This window comes from Furipterus horrens, unplaced genomic scaffold, assembly GCF_987537825.1.
Source record: "Furipterus horrens unplaced genomic scaffold, mFurHor1.1.pri manual_scaffold_4, whole genome shotgun sequence".
NCBI classification, from domain to species: Eukaryota; Metazoa; Chordata; class Mammalia; order Chiroptera; family Furipteridae; genus Furipterus; species Furipterus horrens.
In genome coordinates this window covers 61,247,787-61,271,007 of record NW_028327174.1, presented here as the reverse complement: position 1 = coordinate 61,271,007, position 23,221 = coordinate 61,247,787, and the positions used below count along the sequence as shown (strand labels likewise).

Below are 23,221 nucleotides of genomic sequence, written 5' to 3'. Positions count from 1 at the left end.
CAAATGAACGACCTTTGAATTTGCAGGCAGGCACTCAATCCACTGAGCCACACCAGCAAGAGCTAAGTTGATAAATAGTAAATAAGGACAAATATTGAATATGAAAAACATTATTTCCTAGTATTGTTTGTCTTTTACAAATGTAAATGCTCTAATTTTGCTTGTATTTTTCCCCATAAATTCCTTGACTTCAGATACGTTGCTAGAAAAAGGCAGCATTTAACAAAATGAGCCATAAAACATAATGTAGTATATTTATGAATATACTTGTAAATTTTCATCTTTTAAATTTTAACCATTAAAATAAACATCCTAAATGTAAGAAATGATGTTCAATTGTTTAATAAGGAATCTCAATAAATTATATAGAACATTTAGTTCGACAAAAACGATTTTTCATCATCTACCCACTGTTTTATTGTTTTTCTCTTCCACTATTTGTCTGTGTTTTCATCATCTCTAATTAGATAATTGTACTTATCCTGGAAATTAAGACCAGACATTTAGTTGGAAACATCAATATAAAGTATTATTTGCCAAGTGTCTTCAATATTTAAAATGCTAATTAGTATGTATATTTACAGTCACTAAAGGGAAGGAATAAATATTTGGCTTGCATAGTCTTTTATTTTTTATCATTTTTTCAGTTGCTTTTGCTCTTAAGACAGATGATTTTAACACAGATGGAATAAAAACAGGACTGTTGTTTGTTAAGTCATCATCTTTTCCTAGTGCTTACTCCTCACCTTTAAAGCATAATCTAATGGTGCAGTGTCACAGCCTGTCAATGTAAAAACAGGAGTTCTGATGTGGTCTCTCGATATGATATAAAGCAACACTTTGTGCTGCAATGGGTCATATTTTTTTAAAGATAGGAGGTACAGGTGTCATGTGTTTCAAAGGGGCATTGCAGACTGAGAAACATGGTACAAATATAAGACTCAGCTTGTGTGGGTCATTTGGAGAGAACAGCAAATTGTGCTAGATAGGAACTATGAGATAGCCATGTAAGAGCAGCACTAGGGGTTAACCTGTGGAGAATTCTTTTAATTGTAGAGGATTCCACACTCTAAAATTATTGCAGTTAAATGTTTTGAAAAAGCAAGGGTTAGGGAATCAAAAGATGAGAGTGCCTTCAGCTATGTAGCCATAGATTGAAGAGCTGGAAGAGGCCACAGACTGTCTTAAACAAAAAGCTGTAAGAGACAGTGGTTAAGGGTCCATGCTCTAGACTAGGGCCACAGAGCCTACACTTGAATTAAAATCCCACAATTTTAGTTCTGCAAATTTGTCCAAACTATTAGCTCTCCCAGTCTTTTATTCGTCTTCTGTATAAAAAGTTTAATTATATCTGTGACACATATTGAGTGTCAGGAGGGTTAATTAAGCTAATGTATGTAATGTGCTTAACAATACATGCTGTAGAGTAGTAAGTAGTCTATAGATGTTAACTATTGTGATCTGGCCATAAATGAAGCATATGAGACCCAGAGATGCCATGTGATTTACTCAAGCAGTTACTTAAAATTGCCTTTGAATCTGGGTTTCCACTTCTATACTGTGGGATATACATAGTCCCTGAACTTAAGTTGCTAGAGAATGAATATGGTGTACTAGAAAAAAAGTAAAGACTTTTATTGTAGAAACTAGGTTAAAATTCTAGAACTGCTCTTTAAAGCTACATGACCTGGGCCAGAGGTCTGGATGTTTCATAGTGTCAGATTCTTCATTTATAAATTCTGTTATAGGGTTACTGTATCTCTCATGTACTTACATTGCCAGGCACATGGGAGATTTTCAATAAAGGGTTTCTATGGTCTAGAAGGAAAAACAAAATTGAGTTCACATCATGACAGTCTTCTTTCATTCAGCCCCATTCCAAAAGAACCAGAGGGGTTGGGAAGGTACTATAAGATATAGGCCATGCCTTTTAGGTTGTACAGTAATTCAATAAGTTTAATTTAAATTTTGTTTTGAGACTATTTTGCAGGGTTGTGTGATCCTCTGAAGCAATAGTAAGTAGTATGATTGGGACACACCAATATCATATACTCAAATATTAAACCACAAACTACTACTTACAGTGATCCACTAGTTTATAATTGGAAAATATATTGGCAAATAATGTCAGATATAATTGAAAAACCTTATTTTAGTTAGTTTTTATCTCCTCCTCTGCAAATATTTACAAGCTTGCTAACAATGAAAAAAAAAATGTATTGATTTTGACCTTCATTTCCATTGTTACAGGCCAAAAATAAAAATAAAAATAAAAAAGTGAGAAGAAGAAAGCATGAATAACCAGACTAGATACCTTGAGCTGGAAAAATAGAACACTAGTAGTAATAGCAATGTGTCCTGATTCATCAGCTCACTAACCACACAAAGAGAAATCAACATTTAGAAGCTCATTTAGATGCTGTCATCTTAAGGAGCAACTGCTTTTACTCTATCCATTTTCAGCCATGGAGCACTCATTGATTCGTGCCCCTTCTCTCTCTCTCTCTCTCTCTCTCTCTCACTCTCTCTCTCTCCCCCCCCTGTCCCCCCCTCCCCCCTGCTTCTGAAGAGTTTCTTAGAAAGTACACTTCACATTAATGGTTCTTTTTATTCTTCATAATACTGACTCAGATGAGCTAAAAAATATCCAACCACAGCTGCTTGTCCAGCAACGCTAACAGACTCAGCCTTTAACCAGATATCTATAGCTCCCACCAAGTAGTAGAATTAAACCAATCCTTTTGAAACTTGACACATTTGCCAGTATCATTTGAGAGAATTTTTTAAACCATTCTTTTACTTCACTAACACAACTATTATCTCTTAGCTAGCTCTCCTGGTCAGGGAGTGTTTCTTTATCATCTTAGCCTGGATTTTGATCTAAACTATACTTATTTCCTCAAGGATTGTCAATTTACTAAGCAAAAAATTTCTGAATATCTACTAAAAAGAGGAAGACAATCTATTAACCGGAACTCACAAACCACGGGACAAGTCACAAGCAGTCTCTGGGTGTTCTTGGGCCCCAGGTCATTTCAGTCTCTAAGGCTGATTAAGGAGATGCAGAGAAACAATGTGTGTGGACTCCTGGTCACCTAAAAAAAGAAACGAAATAGCGAAACTAGTGAGCCACATAATGTGGTGCATACTTTACAAGAGAATGAACTATAAGACCCTTTAAGTTGGAAATGTGCAATGGGACATTACTTCTGGGTGTTCTGATGGGTTTTAGAATTCTGAAAATATGTGTGTATGTGTGTGTGTGTTAGAAAGCTTAAATATTATGTGTCTCGTTTGTGATGGACTATTTAAAAAATTCAGGGTCTTTATGTTTGAATGGTAAGTAAGTACGGCCAGAGGCTCAGAGAGCAAGGACCTTTAATTTATAAACGTTTTTTTAAGTAAAAGAAGTGCCTGTGAAGTAGGTTATTTTGGGAATACAGTCTAAGCAATCTTAATGACTAAGTTGTGACAATGAGAAAACTGTATATGAGGTTTTCAAAGTTAGTATTTTCTATTTTAAAACGTTCTTTTGCATTTTAACTTGGACTCATTTTACCTGTACTATGTACTGCATGCAAAGTAAACCACCAGTTCAAGGAGTTAAACAATATTTATAGAACTCAAAAGCATCGCCACATGTTCACATGGCTTTGTTTTCCAAAAACAATAATATGAGTGTGTGTGTCTGTGTGTACTGATATGCTAACAGCCCTTTCTACAGTGAACCCGAATTTGTGTCTCTAAATATTACACCTGAATATAGGATACTAAAAGGCACAAATGACTAAGTTTTCTCTATTTGATCCCCCTGCCTGGAACCATCATGACTGTTGGATAAATATTTCCTGAATAATAAAACTAATGTCAATATTGAAAAGCCCACAGATGTTCATAACTCTTAAAGATCCATGTTTGCATATTGCTTTCACTTAAAGAGAACACTGTTACATTTAGCTCATAAAGAAGTGATTGTTGCCATGATTGTTTTCCAGTTAACAAGATAGGTCATCTTGTCTAAAGGTGTGTTTCAATGAATTTTTAAACGGTTTCTTCTTCCCTGGCTTTTGACATCTTAAACTAGTGGTAGAACCAGTAAGAAAGAAAATTGGGACAAATTACATCAATACATGATTGTATGCCTTGGGCTGAAATAAATATACAACTTCAAAGAGGACAAGGACAAGTAGGGAAAGGTTAGGGGAGAAAAGGGAAAGGCGACATGTAGGTGACAGGACTAGAGAAAAACAGGGGGCACGTGGCTCCTAAGGTGGAATAGGCATACTGAATCTAAGAAATAAAAACTTCACAAAGCACTTTTACAGACATCGCTTCACAGCAGCTGAATGAAATAGAGAATATCTTGGTCTCAGAGATGAGAAAAGGGGCTCAGAGAGACTGAGTGATCTGCCCAAGGTCACACAGCTAGTACAGAAGTAGTAGAGGTGGCATCTAACCTCTCATGTCATCATTGCCATCATCATTGTGATCATCATCATGCCAGACCACTATTTTTTCTCTGAGTACATGATTAACCTCTATGCCATTCCTTTGATCAAATATTTGTAGACACCACAATTAAATATATATGTTGAAGTACTACTTAATAAAGGATGTCTATAATCATGGGACAAGGACAAACTTTATAGATATCAAGAAAGTTATCATTCCTTATTTTCAACTATAAAGTGTATATATAAGAAATAAGCTATGAGAGATAATTAACATTTTGAAATCTCTATGCATATATAGTTTGAAATATAAAATAACCAATAACAATAGTAACATAGTGACAGCTCAGTAACTTTAATTATCTGTATATATTTTATTATAAATTTATTCAACTTTATATTATGCCATTAAAGATGTTTTTAATTGATAAATTCTTTAAATGGCTTAAGGGCATCAAGTCCCTATAACATTTAAAAAATAGTTATATATCTTTTTAATTACTAAAGCGAACATAACCCTGGTGTAAAAAAATTAACATTAAATATACATGAGGCATATAAATATATAAAAAAGACAATTACTGTACAGTCCTGAGTAAATTCAGCCACTCTGCGCCATAATTACTATTAACACCATCAACTCATTTTAAACAATCTCAATTATAATGAACTCACTTAAATTTGAGTCCTAAACCTTCAGCAATGCACATTTACAATGTTTGGCTAATTGCACCCCCTTAAGGCTTTTCAGCAATGACAGCAGGTAGGCAGCACGCAGATGAATTCAGTCAGTGCAATGAGCATTTCACCGAGGGCTTTATGTGACCTGCATCCATCAGTCTGGCCCAGGGTCCCTCCCTCACTGGGGTCCCGGTCAGCATCAGCACAGCTGTGCCAGGTAAGCAGCAGTGGTTGATTCAACAACACTGCAAGGGGAGGGAAAGGAGGCCAATGGGAGGAGCCAAGTGGAGCAAAGGAAAAAGAGAGAGAAAACAGCAGGCAGACCAGGATGCTTTGATGTTCTTCAAAGAAAATCAAGAAAGCCGTTCTTTTGTTTCTGGGATACAGGCTCTGAAGAAAATTCCAGAGGAGAAACTTCCAAAATATTTGAGTAAAGCTAAATTCATTCAGCACATAATAATCATCACCTATTGTCCTATTCTATGCCAGCACTGTGCTCAGTGCTAGGAATGTAAAGATGAGCCATCTAGACGTGCTTCCCAACACATGATGCTTACAGACAGTTATTACTGAAATAATTGCACAAATATAATGTAAAATTAAAACCGTGATAATTGTTAAGGAAACTTATACAGTGATATTTTGAAAAGAATCTCATATATAAGACTAAGTTGCTGTGTGCTATGAGTAGGGGAAAGTTACGTATTATCTTAAAGGTAAAACTCACATTCAATCCTTTACCTGACTCAGTAAATAAAGAGGAAAGCTATGCTTTTGTGATGCATGAAGTCTAAGTACAGAAAACACACCAGACGCGTGACTGACTTGATTTTGTGCATCCAGGGCCCAAAGCAATCTTGGGCGCCTTTGAATTTGCCCACAAGTCAGCTCCAGCTTTTTGATACTGATAAATAGCAATGCAGAGGGGGATCAAAGAGTAGAAAATGAATATGGCAAGTGAGGTTTAGATCAAGCAAGTTAAAAGGCAGGTGTGTTTTGCATAACATCAGAGACCAGGACGAAGCTGCTAAAATGACAGTTCAAAAAAGCAGTTGCTGCTATCAAAAACAGAAGACAAACTACTTGATTTCCAGGGCTTAGATCTGATACAGGGAAATTTATGAGAAAGGGGTCTGTAAAATAGCAAGCAATAAATCAACTTCTCAAAATTCCATCAAGTGAAATTACCTCTCCCCTAAGGAGACAAATTTTTCCAACTATATGAGTCCACCTGATTTGCTACAGGAAAAAATAAGATTTACATGTACTGATCTACATAATATTAAATATACCTGTGAATGATCAATTTATTAGGCTATTTACATCCAGAACTTTAAAACTGTGCAGGGTTTAGGTGTTCCATCTGTATTTTAATAGGGATTTGAGAACATTTTATTTTTAAAAGCTGGCATCGAGCTGTTGTACAGGACAATACCTTTCAATTTCAAAATTTCTTCTAGGAAACTGCTCTTGCCTCTGTCTGAGGTCGCAAACCCAGAGTACAAAGGTAGACTTCAAGGTGTCCACAACCTTCTAAATTTTCCCATCATTAGGTACTTTCTTAGGAGAGGTTTCATAGCTGTCATCAAATTTGCAAAGAGGGCATAATTCAAAATACATAGAATCTTGAATAACACCATTTATAACTTTCAGAACTTTCCTCGCTGATATAATCTCTCTTAAGTATGAAAATTGTCTTTTTGTGTGGCATGTAGAATGGTGTTTATAAATATACACAAATAAATCTTTTTCTCCATGCTTATATGTGTGTATGCATATGTACACTAGAATGTTATGCATGTATGAGTATATGTCTATGTGAGTATGTGCATATATATACACATGAAACGTGAAGAAATTTAAAATAATTGTAAATATGCGTGACATATAAAATTATAACATTCTTGTTTTTATGACTAATAGGTCCTCCCAATGATTATAAACATCTTGAGAACAGAAAGTACATTTCATTTGCCAGTTATATAAACACCTTGCCTAGCAAATAGTGCTCAATAAAATAAACTTTAAAATAAAATGAATTACCCAGTAGATCCCGTCTAAAATAATACATCTAAGAAAAAATGGAATTTGTTCATGATCCTTTGATTTTATTTATTTTTCCTTTTTATAGAATTTTGGGGGTAACACTGGTTAACTAAATTATACAGGTTTCAGGTGCACCATCCCACAAGACATCATCTGTGCCCTGTATTGTGTGTTCACCACCCCAAGTCAGGGGTGGGGTTAGGGAGGCTGGGTGAGGAGATGAGAGGGAGGGTTTGAGCATAAAAGAAAAAAGAAAAAGAAAAAGAAAGGCACTCATGGACATGGACAACACTGTGGTGATTGCTGGGGAGGAGAGTGGAAAGCGGTGGAGGAGGATATAGCAGGGATAAATGGTGATGGAAGGCAACTTTTATTTTAATATCAGAAACATGTTAGAACACAAAACATTTTGTTTATTTGTTTTTAAGGGTTTTACAATGGAATCTTATTGAAATATATTTATAAAGCTATACTCTGGGTGTCTCTTAAAAGCCGCCTTTCACTTAGCCGCATGGGAAATGCGGGATGACTTAGGAGATCAGTCATACAATTACCACTCCACAATCCAGGCATCGCTTTTCAATATATTAACTCTGTACAAAGGGTTAACAACAAATACAGCTTCTTAAACATTTATTGTTTTTATTTTATTTTTTTTTCAGATTTAATGTGTTTTATTGATTAAAATATTACATTTGTGCCAATTTCCCTTCCCTCTGCTCCCCTCCACCTGGTGGCCCCCCTCCCTCCCGTTGTCCCCCCCTTTTAGATTATGTCCATTAGTTGTGCATACAGTTCCTCCCAACCTCTCTCTGTCTATTCCATTCCCTCCTACCATGATCCCCAATTCCTATATCATCTCCCTCCCTCTCCCCACTCCCCCTCCCTGTTGACCTCCCCCCAATATGCTTCCCGTACCCACAGTTCCTTTTCCACTCTCGCTGCCTGTTTAGTTTGCCTTTGTTTCATCTCCCTAGCTTCTGTTTTTTAAACCAGTCCCTTTAACATCTCATATAACAGTGGTTTGGATCTAATGAACTCTTTCAGTTTTATTTTGTCCTGGAAACACTTTCTCTGTCCTTCTATTCTGAATGACAATTTCGCTGGATAGAGTATTCGTGGTTGTAGGTTTTGGATTTTCATTACTTTGAATATTTCTTGCCTGTAGGGTCTCCCTTGAGAAGTCAGCTGATAGTCTAATTGGGACCCCTTTGTACATAATTCTTTTCTTCTCTCTTGCTGCTTTTAAGATTCTCTCTTTATCTTTAATTTTTGACATTTTGATTATAATGTGTCTTGGAGTGGTTCTCCCTGGGTCCAGTCTCTTGGGAACTCTCCTTGCTTCCTGGACCTGCAAGTCTATTCCCTTCCCCAAGTCTGGGAAGTTCTCCTTTATTATATTTTCACTCAATTTTTCAAGTTCTAGTTCATCTTCCTCACTCTCTGGCAAACCAATGATTCTTATGTTGGGCCTTTTATAGCTGTCCCAGAGGTTTCTGATCCTCTCATTGTTGCTTCCCATTTCCTCTCTCTGCATTGGTTGACTGCTTGTTCCTTCTCCATATTCCAGTTTGTTGAAATGAACTCTGGATTTTTTTTCCTCACCATCTGTCTCGTATGTGGCTTTGTTCCTTTCGTTATGAAAGTTTTTCGCTTCTTTCTTATCTTTTTCCTGCTCTTTTGTGAATTCTGTAAGCCACCTGATAACAATGGCCCAGAACTGAGCCTCTGACAGGTTTCTTATCTGTTCATCTGTCAGGTTCTCTATCTGTTGCCTGGTGAGCTGTGCCACCGGGATTTCTATAGTTGTCTGCCTCATTTTGACAGATGCGTTTTGTTTTCTTGGGCCGGCTGTCCGGGGCAGTGCCTGTGTATGCGTCACAATTCAGCGACCGGCGCCTGTCCGCGACCTATTTCGCAGCCCTGTGGTGCTTTCTTTGGGGGCGGGGGTCCAAGATGGATTCACACAGTTATTCAGCTAGGAGACCGGGATCCGTCCTCCCGCCCCCCTGGGCCTCACTGTTCAAGGCGATGCAGTGGCTGCTTTCCCCAGCGCTGGGGTCGCGCACTGCCAGGGGCTTGACTGCAGCCGGGATTTTTCACCGCCCCACCACTGTCCCAGGTGCGACCGCAAACAGCGCTGCCCTCTTTAACTCTTACCTGCCCAAATGGCACCGCTGGTTTATAACTTCATATGTTGGGCTTCCGTGTAGTTTTATTTTCTGGAATTTCTAGTTATCCTTTGTTTTGAAGTAGTTGTATTCCTCTCTAGTTGTAGAGGGAGACCTAGCGTGTCCGTCTAAGCCTCCATCTTGGCCGGAAGTCCATTGTTTTTATTTTTAATTTTAAATTACCATTGACATACAATATTATTTTACTTTTAGATGATTAAACATTTATATAACATATGAAGTGATCATCCCAATAAATCTAGTACCCATCTGACACCATATAGTCATTACAATATTAGTACCTGTATTCCCTATGACTATTCTTTAACTACCAATTTTATTTCTTAATCCTTCATCTTCTTCACCCATTCCCCAACCCCTCTCCCATCTGATAACCATAAAAATGTTCTCTGTATCTATGAATTTGTTTCTGTTCTGCTTGTTGGTTTATTTTGTTTTTTAGGTTCCACATATAAGTAAAATCATCTGGCATTTGTCTTTCTCTGTCTGACTTATTTCATTCAACACAATATCCTCTAGGTCCATCCATGTTGTTGCAGATGGCAAGGTTTCATTTTTTTTAAATGGCTGAGTCATATTCCACTGTATATATGCACCACTTCTTTATATAGTCATCTATTGATGGGCACTTAAGTTGCTTTCATATCCTGGCTTTTGTAAATAATGTTGCACTAAATATATGGATATATAAGTCTTTTAGATTTATTGTTTTGGGTTCCTTTGGATCAATACCCAGTAGAGTTTCTGGGTTCTTCTTTATCTCTTGTTACAGCCTTTGTTTTAAAGTCCATTTTGTATGGTATAAGTATTGGTAACCCAGCTATCTTAGTTCGATTTCCATTTTCATGAAATATCTTTTTCCATCCCTTTATTTTCAGTCTGTATGCCTTTCAATCTGAAGTGAGACTTGTAGACAGCTTATGTGTGTGTCTTGTTGTGTTATCCATGCATTCACCATATATCTTTCAATTAAAGGATTTAATTCATTTGCATTTAAAGTAATTGTTGAGGGGGTGGGTTGGGTGGGGGAGAGAAATTAGGGGAAAAAGGGGACAACTGTAATTGAAAAACCAAAAAAAAAAAAAAAGATTAAGGAAAAATGTTGAAATAGAAAAACAGAAAATACTAATATGTACCAACCAATCATAGAATAGCATTTTTGAATAGCTAATTAACGTATAAAAATCAATCTCACATGTATTATAAAATGCAAATAAAAAATGAACTATCAAAAAAAAATAAAGTAATTGTTGATAGATGTGTATTTATTGCCATTTTATTATTCATTTTTTTAAATCTTCTTTTTCTATTTATTCTTTAACATGACCCTTTAACATTTTTTGTAATACTGTGCTGGTTTGGTGGTGATTAACTCCTTTAGCTTTTCCTTGATTTGGGAAGCTCTTTATCTATCCTTCAATTCTAAATGATAGCTTTGCTGGGTACAGTAATCTTGGTTGTAGGCCCTTGTTTTCTCAATCACTTTGAATATTTCTTGCCACTTCCTTCTACCCTGCAAAGTTTCTGTTGAGAAATCAGCCAATGGCCTTATGGGAGCTCCCTTGTAGGTAAATAACTGCTTTTCTTTTGCTACTTTGAAAATACTCTCTTTGCCTTTTACCTTTTGCATTTTAATTATGATGTGTCTTGGTGTGGTCCTCTTCAGGTTCATGTTGTTTGGGACTCTCTGTGCTTCCTGAACTTGTGTATCTATTTCCTTCACCAGGTTGGGAAAGTTTTCTGTCATTATTTTTTTAAAATAGGTTTTCAATTTCTTCTCTATGTTTTCCTTCCAGCATTCCCATGATGTGAATGTTGGTATGCTTGAAATTGTTCTAGAGGGTCCTTAAACTATCTTCCTTTTTTCAGATTCTTTTTCTTCTTGCATTTCTGATTGGGTTTTTGCTGCTTCCTTATATTCCAAATAACTGATTTGATTCTCAGCTTTGTCTGCTCTATTGTTGAATCCCTGTAAATTATTCTTCATGCTAGTTAGTGTATCCTTAATTTCTGACTGGTCCCTTTGTATGGTTTTTATGTCCTTTTTTATGCTGAAGTTCTCACAAATTTCTTTGGGCATCCTTATAACCATTGTTTCTCATTCTGTACCTGGTTGTTTGCTTGCCTCCATTTCATTTCATTTTTTTTCTGGAGACTTCTCCTGTTCTTTTGTATGGGGCATGTTTCTTTGTCTTCTAATTTTGGCAGCCTCTCTGTGTTGGTTTCTATGTACTAGGTAGAGCTTCTACATCTCCTGGGCTTGGTATAGTGACCTTATATAGCAGGTGTTCTGTAGGGCCCAGTGTACAGCCTTCCCTGTCAACTGAACTAAGTGCTCCAAGATACATCCCTGTGTCAGCTATGTGCACTGTCCTGTTGCAGCTGAGCCTTGATTGCTGTTGGCATGTCACCCAAGACCAATTGATTTAGAGGACCAACTGTGACTACTGTGGAGGAACTGCTCTGCAGAGGCCAACCCTGTGGAGTAGGACTTGCTTCAGTGGGGTTTAAATGCCCACTGAGTTAACCCTTTGAGTGTGTTGCTCATGGAGGTGGTTGAATTGTGATCTGGCATGATCTGAAGCTGTCCACTGGGTACCCTGGCTCTGGGGCCTCCTGAGAGGTGCAAAGTCAGCCACTGTAGCATGAGCTACAGAGATCTGCAGATGGCTGATACTTGTGCTGGGTTTAGAGATGCCTAGGAGAGGCTAAGCTATAAACTGGGGCTGGCTGCCACTAGTGCCATGGCTGGGGCCACTTGGCAAGAGATATGGGGTATGCTGAGGCCAGATGCTGCTTGTCTGAGAGATTTTAGGGAAGTCCAAAGCATAATCCAAGAGAGGCCATTTGTATGAAAACCACTGGAAACAGTTCAGGTGGGCCGGCAAGTTGGAGAGGGGTGAGTCTCAGGGAATCACCAAGGCAGGGATAACAGTGATAGCCAGGTTAATGGAGACTCAGATATAGCACCCACCTGCTGGCTCTGTGGAAAGAGGGCTCAAAACGGAACAATGAATTCAGCCAGTACTTCAGTCTGGGAGAAAGCTGCCCCTCCAGCTCTTAACCTGAAGCCAGACAATTCAGTCCCTACCCCCACCCCCAGTGTCCCAGACACCTTTAGAGTTGCTGTCCAAGCATGGGAGCTCAGAGTGAGTGAGTCCTAGTATGTCCCTGCATGGACCATATAAGAGGAACGCCTTGGACTCCCACAGCCCTATGTTTTCACTTGCCACAATTCTGACTCATTTTCACAGCTAGAAGTTATGGGGACTTCTCTTCCCAGCACTGGAGCCTTGGGCTGGATGTTCTGGTGTTAGACTGGGACCCCTCCTTGCTCAAGGGGACCTCAGCAGCCATCATATTTCTCCCATTTTTATCTGCCACACATGGGCTTGGTACCAGCCCATCCCAAGTCTCTGCCCCTCTCACTAGTCTCCATGTGGCTTCTTCATTCTGTAATTCTGATATGGTTGTGGGAAGTTCTAAGTACTGCATTTACCAATGCTGCCATCTTGACTGGGAGCTTCTACAAATACAGCTGTTTATCAGGATATGACATGAGGAATACGAAAAAGAAAACCCTGAAAAGGAAATAGTCTCTTTTTTCAGTAAGTTCCCAACCCTCTTCCTGATGGAGCCCTTGCTGCTTCTCCTTTTTTTCATCTTCTTTCTCATCCACCTTGGCCTCCTTCCCCTTGCTCTTCCCCATGAGCGTTAAAAATAAAAAGGAAAGAAATTCAATCTAGTTTATTAACTCCATACAAAAATTGTAGATTAAAAAATATTTAATTGCATACTTGAAAGAGAACTTAAATTTCCAGTTCATTCCACTCATTAACAGATGAGAAGGCTGAGTCTCACAAGTATTGACAACCATCATTCAACTAAAGGAATAAAAACAGAGTTTTTAAGTAATCTAAAATTTTCATTACCCCCATGATACTTGCATCTTCTATTACTACGCACAATCAACTAGTAAATACTGATTGATCTGCCCATAACTATAAGATTTGATGTGTGACAGACAGTAAGTTTACTGGCGCTCAGGAAGAAAGAGTTCACATGGCTGAGTGAGTGGTCCGGGGAGGAGGGTGGAGAGGGGGAGGGAAAGGCTGGGAAAGGCAGCACTGCCAGCTGTGTAAGGGCAGGGCTGTGCTTCTCCCATTGGCAATACTGAGAGCAGAGCACATAGCACACAGGTTCTAGCATGCAAGGCACTTTCAGTCCATGTTGGTTGACTGAATAAACAGAAAATGGAGAGCTGGAGTGTGAAAAACACAGTATTATCAAAGTCAGAGAGGTGGGAGTGTGCATAGTGTTTAGGAGAACTGCAAATAGATTGATGTAGCACAGAGAGTTTGAATAAAGAAGTAATGGGAGTTAAGTTAGAAAAGCTGGTATCTTTCCTCTGAACTGCCACAGTATCCTCAGTTAACTTTTATTACATCCTTACCACATTGTATTGGGAACAATGTTTTGCTCATCTCTCTCCCTCTGTAAAAAGTGAACACTTTGCTTGGTGGGCAGGAACCATGAACTCTATGTATGCCTAAAGTTTAGCACAAGGAATGGGCCAGCAAGATGTCAATAAATCTATACAGAATGAGTGAATTAATGAATCAATTTATGTTATCTTATATAATGCTCACAATAATGGTATATACCCTGATGTCAGACCAAGTTTGGGTTTCATCTTGAGGGCAATGGGTAATCAATAAATATGTTTGTGTGGGAACATAATTTGATCTAAGTGATGAGGCTCAAGAGGATAACATCAGCCCTGGCCATGTTGCTCAGTGGGTTGGAGCGTTGTTCCATGTTACCAAACAGAAATTGGGGTCCCGTTGCCTGCCTCCACCCTCTAGGCAGAATTCCAGAGGCAAAGGTTTGGTGATAAAGGAAAGGAGTCCTTACAACACTGTGAAGTTTTGGAATAATAGCTTTCCACATGAATTAGTCACTTAGGCCTATAATTAAGGCAAAACTCTGTTTAGATACAACTTTAATTACTTAAGCCTATCAATTAAGGTGAAACTCTAACACCCGGGTTCTCCTAGCATTTCCCCCCTGTTAGTTTTAATTATCTTATTTCAATAGAGTTAGTTTATAAACTGAAACATCATAAGATACAAAAGCTACACAGTTTTGGAAGAATGGCAGGCTCCTGCCTCAGAGCCTGTTCCCTCTAGAATACCCAAAGAATAAATTTGCCACCCTCTGCCAGGCCAGCCCAATTCTAGGCTATGCCTGGAGTTCCTTCCCATCCGTTTCTAGCTACTACCTACATTATAAAAATATCCCTATCCATTTTGGGTTCAAAATATTTCTGGCTCTTACCTTTGATTGTCTAGACCTTTTATTTTCCACAGTACAATTATCTAGGGAACACTTATATCATGTTCCATCATATCTTTGAAGTCTGACAAGTACACTATAATTTTATTTAGAGAAAGAAAGGAAAGAGCCCTACTACTTAACCTGATAATTTCTATTGATTTTGTCAACAGAATCATCATCAGACAATGGGAAGACAGATTAAACCAGGTCAATAGACCTTGCTTTAGAATGAGAAAACAGAATGTTCCAGAACCTTAAATTTTTGTTATGGAAAATTTCTTACAAATTTCTTACCATTGAAAAGCCAGAAATGAATAGTTCACCTTGATCTAAAACTTATAGCTGATGTAGACCTAGTGGAATTTTCAAATGCTGGAAAATCCTATTTGCTAGGTCAAATTTCTTATGCAAAACTTACAATAGCAGATTATGCATTTATAACATTAAACCCTTAACTTGGAACAATTATGTATATTTGACAGATGCCCAAAATAAGTTTCATGTACTGATGAACCAACTCCAGAGTCCTAAATGTTCTCTGCATTTATTTGAAAAACAAACAACAACAAAAAAAAAACATGATTCCAGAGAAAACAATGTAGTTCCAACATTATCATCCCTATCACTGAAATTACTGGAGAAGAAATTGACAGGTGAAAGAACTGTATTAGGAAATCTCTGGATGAATATGCAAACTAGGAAAATCATGCATATCATAAGAAACAGTTGCTTCATTTACAAATTTCCAATACAGTATCTTATAGTGAGCCCCTATCAAGAATGCTGTTGTTAGTTCCAGAATGAATATAATTTAAATCTATTAAACATGATATTGAAACTGTGTTCATTTGAAAGATTTTCCACAGACATATATATTTTAGATATTAGTTATTACTAACCTTCTGACATATACACCATCACTTGAAGGTCATATATTTTTAAGTTGTTTTATAGTTAATTGTATCAACCATAAAAGAGTAACTGAAAGCTAAAAATGACAGTTTATAATTTTATGGCCAATCCACCTATAATAAAATCCTCTGATAGTCCTGCAGAAAAAGTTAGCATTAATTGAAAATTCAATGACAATGAGATCAAGCAGTAATACTAGGCATGAATAAATGCCATTCTGCTATCATCCCTTTAGAGAAATTGCCCAGTACTGCAGGTGTTAGATGATGCCCAAATTATCAAGCCAGAGTTTCTCCAGGCCAAGTTAAGAATTCCACTTTTATTTGGATTCTGAAGGCAGAGGACAGGTCACCCTGACACTGACTGAGGCTTTTTTTTTTTTTTTAAGGTTTTATTTATTTATTTTTAGAGAGAGGGGAAAGGAGGGAGAAAGAAAAAGAGAAACATTGATGCGTGAGATAAACATCAATTGGTTGCCTTTTGCATGTGCCCCAGCAGGGGACCAAACCCACAACCCAGGCACGTGCCCTGACCAGGAATTGAACCAGTGACCTTTCACTTTGCAGGATGACATCCAACCAAATGAGCCACACTGGTCAGGGCTGGGTGAGTTTGCACACGGTACACAGATGCTCAAAGTTCCACATAGGTATGGTAGACTATTTATTACAGAGCCTGGTTCTTTCTTAGCCTTTGGGATCCAGATGTTGTTCAGTTGCAATGATATTTCTTCCACATGGGAGAATTCAGCTCCAGAATGCTGCTATAAGAGAATTTATATAGGATCACAGCAGCATGCATCTTGTATGTGGGATTTGTGTGCAGCTGCTTGTAATAAAATTTGAGGAAACAGTGGCTTAAGCCAGTTCCTTGTAGGAAGTCCAGACGTAACCCTTTAGGGTTGGTACTGTAGTGTCATTAAGTCCTCTGGGACTCTTTTGCTCAATCCATGCTAAGTGTGGGGAGAAATACTCTGAGTATAGTTGAGTTTTTTACATGGGAAGTCCTGAGACCCCAGATCATGACATTTAATTCTTAGACTTTGGTTTACTAGCTCAAATGAAGTCTTGAGTATTCATGTCAAAATGGGGCTTTGAGTTCTGTTATTTGTTTCACTAGAGCAGTTTATTCTACTCCAGACTCTGAACATTCAACAAAAACAAGCCTACACAATCAAGAGACCTGCCAGAACTAACTTTTGTTGCTGTAGGTCTTAGAAGCTTCCTTAAATTGAGTGATGAAGTTTCAGTACTTGCCAAGCTAAGGATGTGGCCCTAGAATTTGACAGTGCAATAAGGACTTCAACTTAGCCACAAACTACTGGGAGCCTGGCACTGCAGATGCTTTGGTACTAATATCTAACATTTACAACAGTGCCAAAAGGTAAGAACTTTTTATTTTCTACAAAGAAACTAAGACTAGAGAGGTTAAGTGATGCATCCAAAATTGTGATACTAATAAAAGCTAGAATTGTGATTCAAATCTAGTCATTAGTCTAGTTTGAATAAAATGTGTGTGAGGAAGGTACAAATTACTTGGAAAGATAGCAAGATATTACTCCTTAACCTTCCTACTTCACCTTCTGCTATTAGAAGGCTAATCCCACCCCTGAATTCTCACTCATATCTTAATAATCTAAAGGGTGGGTCTAGAGCCAGGCTGAGTATTGTTCCTGCATTTTGTTTATTTTTTGTTTATTTGTTTCCCTAACTTCCATAATACATATGTGGAAGTTAGTCTGTTGGCACCAAATCCATACACTTTCCTCAGCTCCAAATGTTCCTCAAATCAATCCACTTAGTTCATACTCCTTTGTTCCTTAGTTCTAACTACAGGAAAAAATCACTAATAATACCAGGGTTTCAATGTCAAAGCTACTACACAAACCAAAGTTGGTACACTCATTGGGTAAGCTTAAAGAAAGACTGGCCTCCCCAGAAACTGAGGTGATAAAGCCCTATAGTCATAGCTGTGGAAGGGGTTGGGATTTAGCCACGAACCACTGTCAGGAGTCTTGGAAATCCCAAGCCTCTCTAGGTCCAGACTAAACAACTAGGACCAACAGGATTAGATTAGAGCTTGGGCAAGTTATCACTGCTGAACAATTTTTTGTTACAAAAAGGAGGCAACCAGATGTCAAGCTTTAACAATACAATGACAAAGAGAAAACAAGGTGACAGGTGGGATCAGAAACTCCTTTGTGGTGGTGACAATCTAAATGGAGGATCTACTTAAAGACCCCAAGAGTCAGAATACAGAATTGTGACATTTCTACATCGTACCTTGTTACTAGGTGCTGCCTTTAGTGGAAAGCTCATGGTTGGCCTGGGTATCACCACCCAGAGATGAACCTTGTGTTGGGTTGTTCTAAAGTCAACCTAGTGAAGCTAGAAACTACATTTTCCAGAATTTCTTGCCCTGTTTGGTTTCAAGTTAGCCTGAACTAAAAGAACTTGTGTTTTGGGAGACAGAAGTGAAATCATGGCTATTATTGTCCAAAGGCCTTTGCAGTCTGAATGACAGAACGATGCTTAACTTGAGGTCTTCTAAATTTGGGAAACATTGGGTTAAGCACCGTAAAGCAAGTGCCTTAGCTGTAGTAATTCTCAGAGTCTTTAATAGGCTAATCTTCAAGTTTAAGGTCCTTGGGGATGTCACAGGATTATTGCCTGAGAAACAAACTACAATGAAGTCTGCACCAGAGCAAGATATAGACTCACAGGGCAGAGCTGCAGAGCCTAGTGCAGGTGAGAAGACTACAGCAGGGTGACTGGGGCCAGTTGCAGTGGGAGGGTCAGACCAGATAACCACTGGTAAGAGAGAGACACAAGAGGCAAAGTCCTGAGTGGCATTTAAGCAATAACAGAGTGGGGCTATTCATAATCAAATTCCCTGTTAGGTTGAACTCCCTTGGCAGAAGATCGAACCCTGGTTTCAAGTCTCATGAATCTTACAGTCTAAAGCTGTCCTCTCTGATACAATGAGTACTAGCCACAGGTGGCTACCGAGCACTCACAATGGAGCTAGTGCAGACTGAGAAACTGAATTTTTATTTCACTTAATTTTAATTCACTTACATTTAAATTAAAAAACTGAAATAGTATAAAATGTTTCCATTAAATATAAATTTATCATTTAGGAAGAACTATATTTCTCTTTAATCACTGAAAAATTAACATCTGAATTGAATTTACGCTGTTAGTGTAAAACACTGGATTTCAAAGACAGTATTAAAAATTTTAAATATCTCATTAATCTTATGTTGATTGCATATAAAATATTTTGGATATATCAGCTTAAATACAATTATTAAAGTTAACCTAATTGATTTCTTTTTACTTTTCTTTTTGTTTAATAATTTTTTTTTTTTTTTTTTGGTTTTTCAATTACACTTGTCCCATTTTTCCATTTCTCTCCCCCACCCAGCCCACCCCCTCTCCCGCAATCATATCCCTCCCCGTTGTCCGTATCCATGACTCATTTATACACGTTCTTTGACTAAACCCTTCCCTTACTTATCCCCCTTCTCTCCCTCCCCCTCCCCCCTATTGACTGCTATTCTGCTCTTTGTTCTATTTAGTTCTTTTGTTTGTGTTGTTGTTTAGTTTCCTGTATTAGGTGATATCATATGGTATTTTTCTTTCTTTGACTGGCTTATTTCACTAAGCATAATTCTCTCTAGTTCCATCCATGTTGTTGCAAATGGCAGGAGTTCCTTCTTTCTTTCTGCTACATAGTATTCCATTGTGTAAATGTACCACAGTTTTTTGATCCACTCATCTACAGACAGGCACTTAGGTTGTTTCCAGTACTTAGCTATTGTAAACAGTGCTGCAATGAACATAGGGATGCTTACGTTCTTTTGAATTGGTGTTTCAAGATTCTTCGGGTATAATCCTAGTCGTGGAATCGCTGGTTCAAAAGGCAGTTCCATTTTTAGTTTTTTGAGGAAATTCCATACTGTTTTCCATAGTGGCTGCACCAGTCTGCATTCCCACCAACAGTGCAGTAGGGTTCCTGTTTCTCCACATCCTCGCCAGCACTTGTTGTTTGTTGATTTGTTGATGATGGCCATTCTGACTGGTGTAAAATGATATCTCATTGTGGTTTTTTATTTGCATCTCCCTGATGGCTAATGTTGTTGAGCATTTTTTCATGTGTCTATGGACCTCCTGTATGTCCTCTTTGGAGAAGTGTTTGTTCAGGTCCTTTGCCCATTTTTTAATTGGGTTGTTTATTTTCTTGATGTTGAGTTGTATAAGCTCTTTATATATTTTGGAAATCAGTCCCCTGTCTGTGATGTCATTGGCAAATATGTTTTCCCATATGGTTGGTTTCCTTTTCATCTTGCTGATGTTTTCTTTTGCTGAGCAGAAACTCTTTAGTTTGATGTAATCCCATTTGTTTATTTTTTCCTTTATTTCTCTTGCTTTAGATGTATCCATGAAGAAATTGTTACATGAGATATCTGAAATTTTCTTGCCTATGTTTTCCTCTAGGACTTTTATGGTGTTATGGCTTACATTTAAGTCTTTGATCCATCTTGAGTTTATTCTCGTGTGTGGTGTAAGTTGGTGGTCTAGTTTCATTTTTTTGCAAGTCCCAATCCAGTTCTCCCAGCACCATTTGTTAAAGAGGCTCTGCTCACTCCATTTTATGTTCCTTCCTCCTTTATCAAATATTAGTTGACCATAGAGGCCTGGGTTTATTTCTGGACTCTCTATTCTGTTCCACTGATCTATATGTCTGTTCTTATGCCAGTACCAGACTGTTTTGATCACAGTGGCTTTGTAGTATTGTTTGACATCTGGTGTTGTGATTCCTCCTGCTGTGTTCTTCTGTCTCAAGATTGCTTTTGCTATTCAGGGTCTTTTTTGGTTCCATATGAATTTATGGAGTATTTGTTCTAGGTCTGTGAAATATGTCATTGGTATTTTAATAGGGATTGCATTGAATCTGTAAATTGCTTTGGGTAGTATGGCCATTTTGATGATGTTGATTCTTCCCATCCAAGAACATGGTATTTGCTTCCATTTATTTGTATCTTCCTTAATTTCTTTCTTCAATGTTATGTAATTTTCAGAGTACAGGTCTTTTATCTCTTTGGTTAAGTTTACTCCTAGGTACTTTATTTTTCTTGTTGCTATAGTAAATGGTATTTTCTTTTTTGTCTCTGTCTCTGATATTTTACTGTTGGTGTACAGAAATGCCTTAGATTTCTGTATATTTATTTTGTACCCTGCTATTTTGCCAAATTCACTTATTATATCGAGTAGTCTTTTAGTTGAGTTTATAGGATTTTCTTGGTATACTATCATGTCATCTGCATATAATGATAGTTTTACTTTTTCTTTCCCAATTTGGATGCCTTTTATTTCTTTTTCTTGTCTCATTGCTGTGTCTAGGACTTCCAACACTATGTTGAATAGGAGTGGAGAGAGTGGACAACCTTGTCTAGTTCCTGAATTCAGGGGGAATGCTTTTAGTCTTTGTCCATTGAGTATGATGTTGGCCTCAGGCTTCTCATATATAGCCTTGATTATGTTAAGGTATGCTCCCTCTATTCCCATTTTGCTGAGTGTTTTCATCATAAATGGGTGTTGTACTTTATCAAATGCTTTTTCTGCATCTATTGCTATGATCATGTGATTTCTAACGATTCCATTTGAAAGTCATTTCCAGAAGACATTTCTTTTGCCTTTTTTTTTTTTAAATGAGCATTTGCAAGACGTGTGGTTTCCTAACTCTACTTTATCATACGTTGGCAACCTTTTTACATCTAGAAGGCCTAGATGTAGCAAAGTTTTCTTCTCAAAGGTTAGGGGGAAAGTTGAGAGCAGCTTTTTCATATTATATACACAGGCCTTCTACAAATGGCCAGTAAATCTTCCCAAAGGGTGGTGGGCGCTTCCTATTCAGCCAAATGTGGTATGTTCTTCTGCCATTTCTCTCTTCCGAAATCAAGGTCTGTAGTAGAACGAAGACCAACCGCACGATGTCCGGCTAACATTCCACCAGTCGCTGACTGGGGCTCCGCTCACCTTCCGGGCCTGTTAAGGGCTTTGTCCATCGTTGTCAGGACCAGGTGGTCTCGTCCAACTGGGGCATAAGGGTCACCCCAGGTGCCGCATCCCCGCGGTTCCAAGGCCTAAGGGTGGGCAAGCTTTCGTCCAAGTAGACTCGCCTTCTCCGCCGCCCGGGAAGGCCCTAAGGGCCCTCCGCGGCATTCCAGGGGCTGCCATTCTTCCGGCTCCGCCACGCCCTGTGCTCAAAGGCAGTGCGGTCCAGCCCTCGGTGGCTGGCCAGGGAGGCCGCTTCCCTTAGGCCCTGCAGGGGTAGACCTGGACACCCAGTGGTCCGCACGGCAGGATGCGGGCTCGGAGGCCACCGTCATCAGGTCGTGGAGATGGAGGAGGGGGTTGGGGGGGAGATGTTCGCTGCTGCTGCTTCAAAGCCTGGGCCCAGCCAGTGGGCAACCGCAGGGAGGGCTCTGGGTCTTGGCAGCACAGAGTCTGCTGCCTGTCCCCGGGCCCCCCAGCTCACCCGCCGGCCAGAGGCCAGAGGGCCTGGAGGGCCCAGAGGAGCTCAGAGGAGAAGGCCGCACTCCGCTCCTCACTGTGATCTCTGCCGTAACTTCTTTTTACTTTTTTTCAGTGTGACTACTAGAAAATAAAGTTTCATGTGTGGCTCCCATTACATTTCTATTAGATGGTGCTGTTTTCACATCTTGTAAGACCAAACCCCAAAACCAAGTTCTCCTCCCCCAGGTCAATAATACGTCTTCAGATGCGCTTTAACAAAGCAATTGTAACTAATCAACAGACCTAGGGCAAAAGTGAAAGAAAAAAAGGAAAACCAATTAGAGATCTACTAATTAGAATGCTTCTGAACTTAAGTAACTTGAATCCATTTTTCCTTTGCCTTCCTCCTACAAAGTAGTACCTGCCAACAAAAGGTAATGTGTTTGAACTTTACAAGAATGCATAAAATTTGCATGCTATGACTTTTCTAAATGATATGACAGGATCAAACAAATTTTCACCCAAGGAAAGACAGCTAAATCAAATTATGCTGCATCCATAAAATGAAATACTTCTGCAGACATGAAAAAGATTGAAGTAAGTTTATAAGTACTAATTTTGAAGTCATTTCTCCAAGATATATTACATGTTCTACTGTTTCTTATCCACAATTCGAAAACCAAAACATTCCAGAAACTACTAAAAGCTTCTTTTGAGACATAATTGGTGGAAAAGCCTGACCAGTCCTAAACTCGTGTGACAGCAACTATCTACCTGTCCTGGCATGAAATATGTAGTCTTAATTGATCTCACTTGGTGTGAATAGAATATTCATTCCTTCCAGTGAAAAACAATTTAATGTGTTTAATTATGGAGAGCTGCCTCAGATTCCACCAGCTGTGTTATGTGATATTTGGTATGTGCACGGCATCACTACTCTAAAACCCAAAAGATTCTGAATTACTAAACTCAACTGACCCTCATCAAGGAATCATGGTCTACACTAAGTGAACATACAAGATGCAAAATAGGGTCTGTTAAGATGATCCAGTTTGCACAATTTAAGAAGACCCATGCTGGT

The 23,221-nt window shown here is 38.5% G+C and overlaps 1 pseudogene; it reads left to right on the top strand.

The window, feature by feature from the left end:
- Positions 1 to 21,943, top strand: part of LOC150012064 (ribosome biogenesis protein NSA2 homolog pseudogene) — a 39,989-nt pseudogene extending 18,046 nt beyond the window's left edge.
- The last annotated feature ends 1,278 nt before the right edge of the window (positions 21,944 to 23,221 follow it).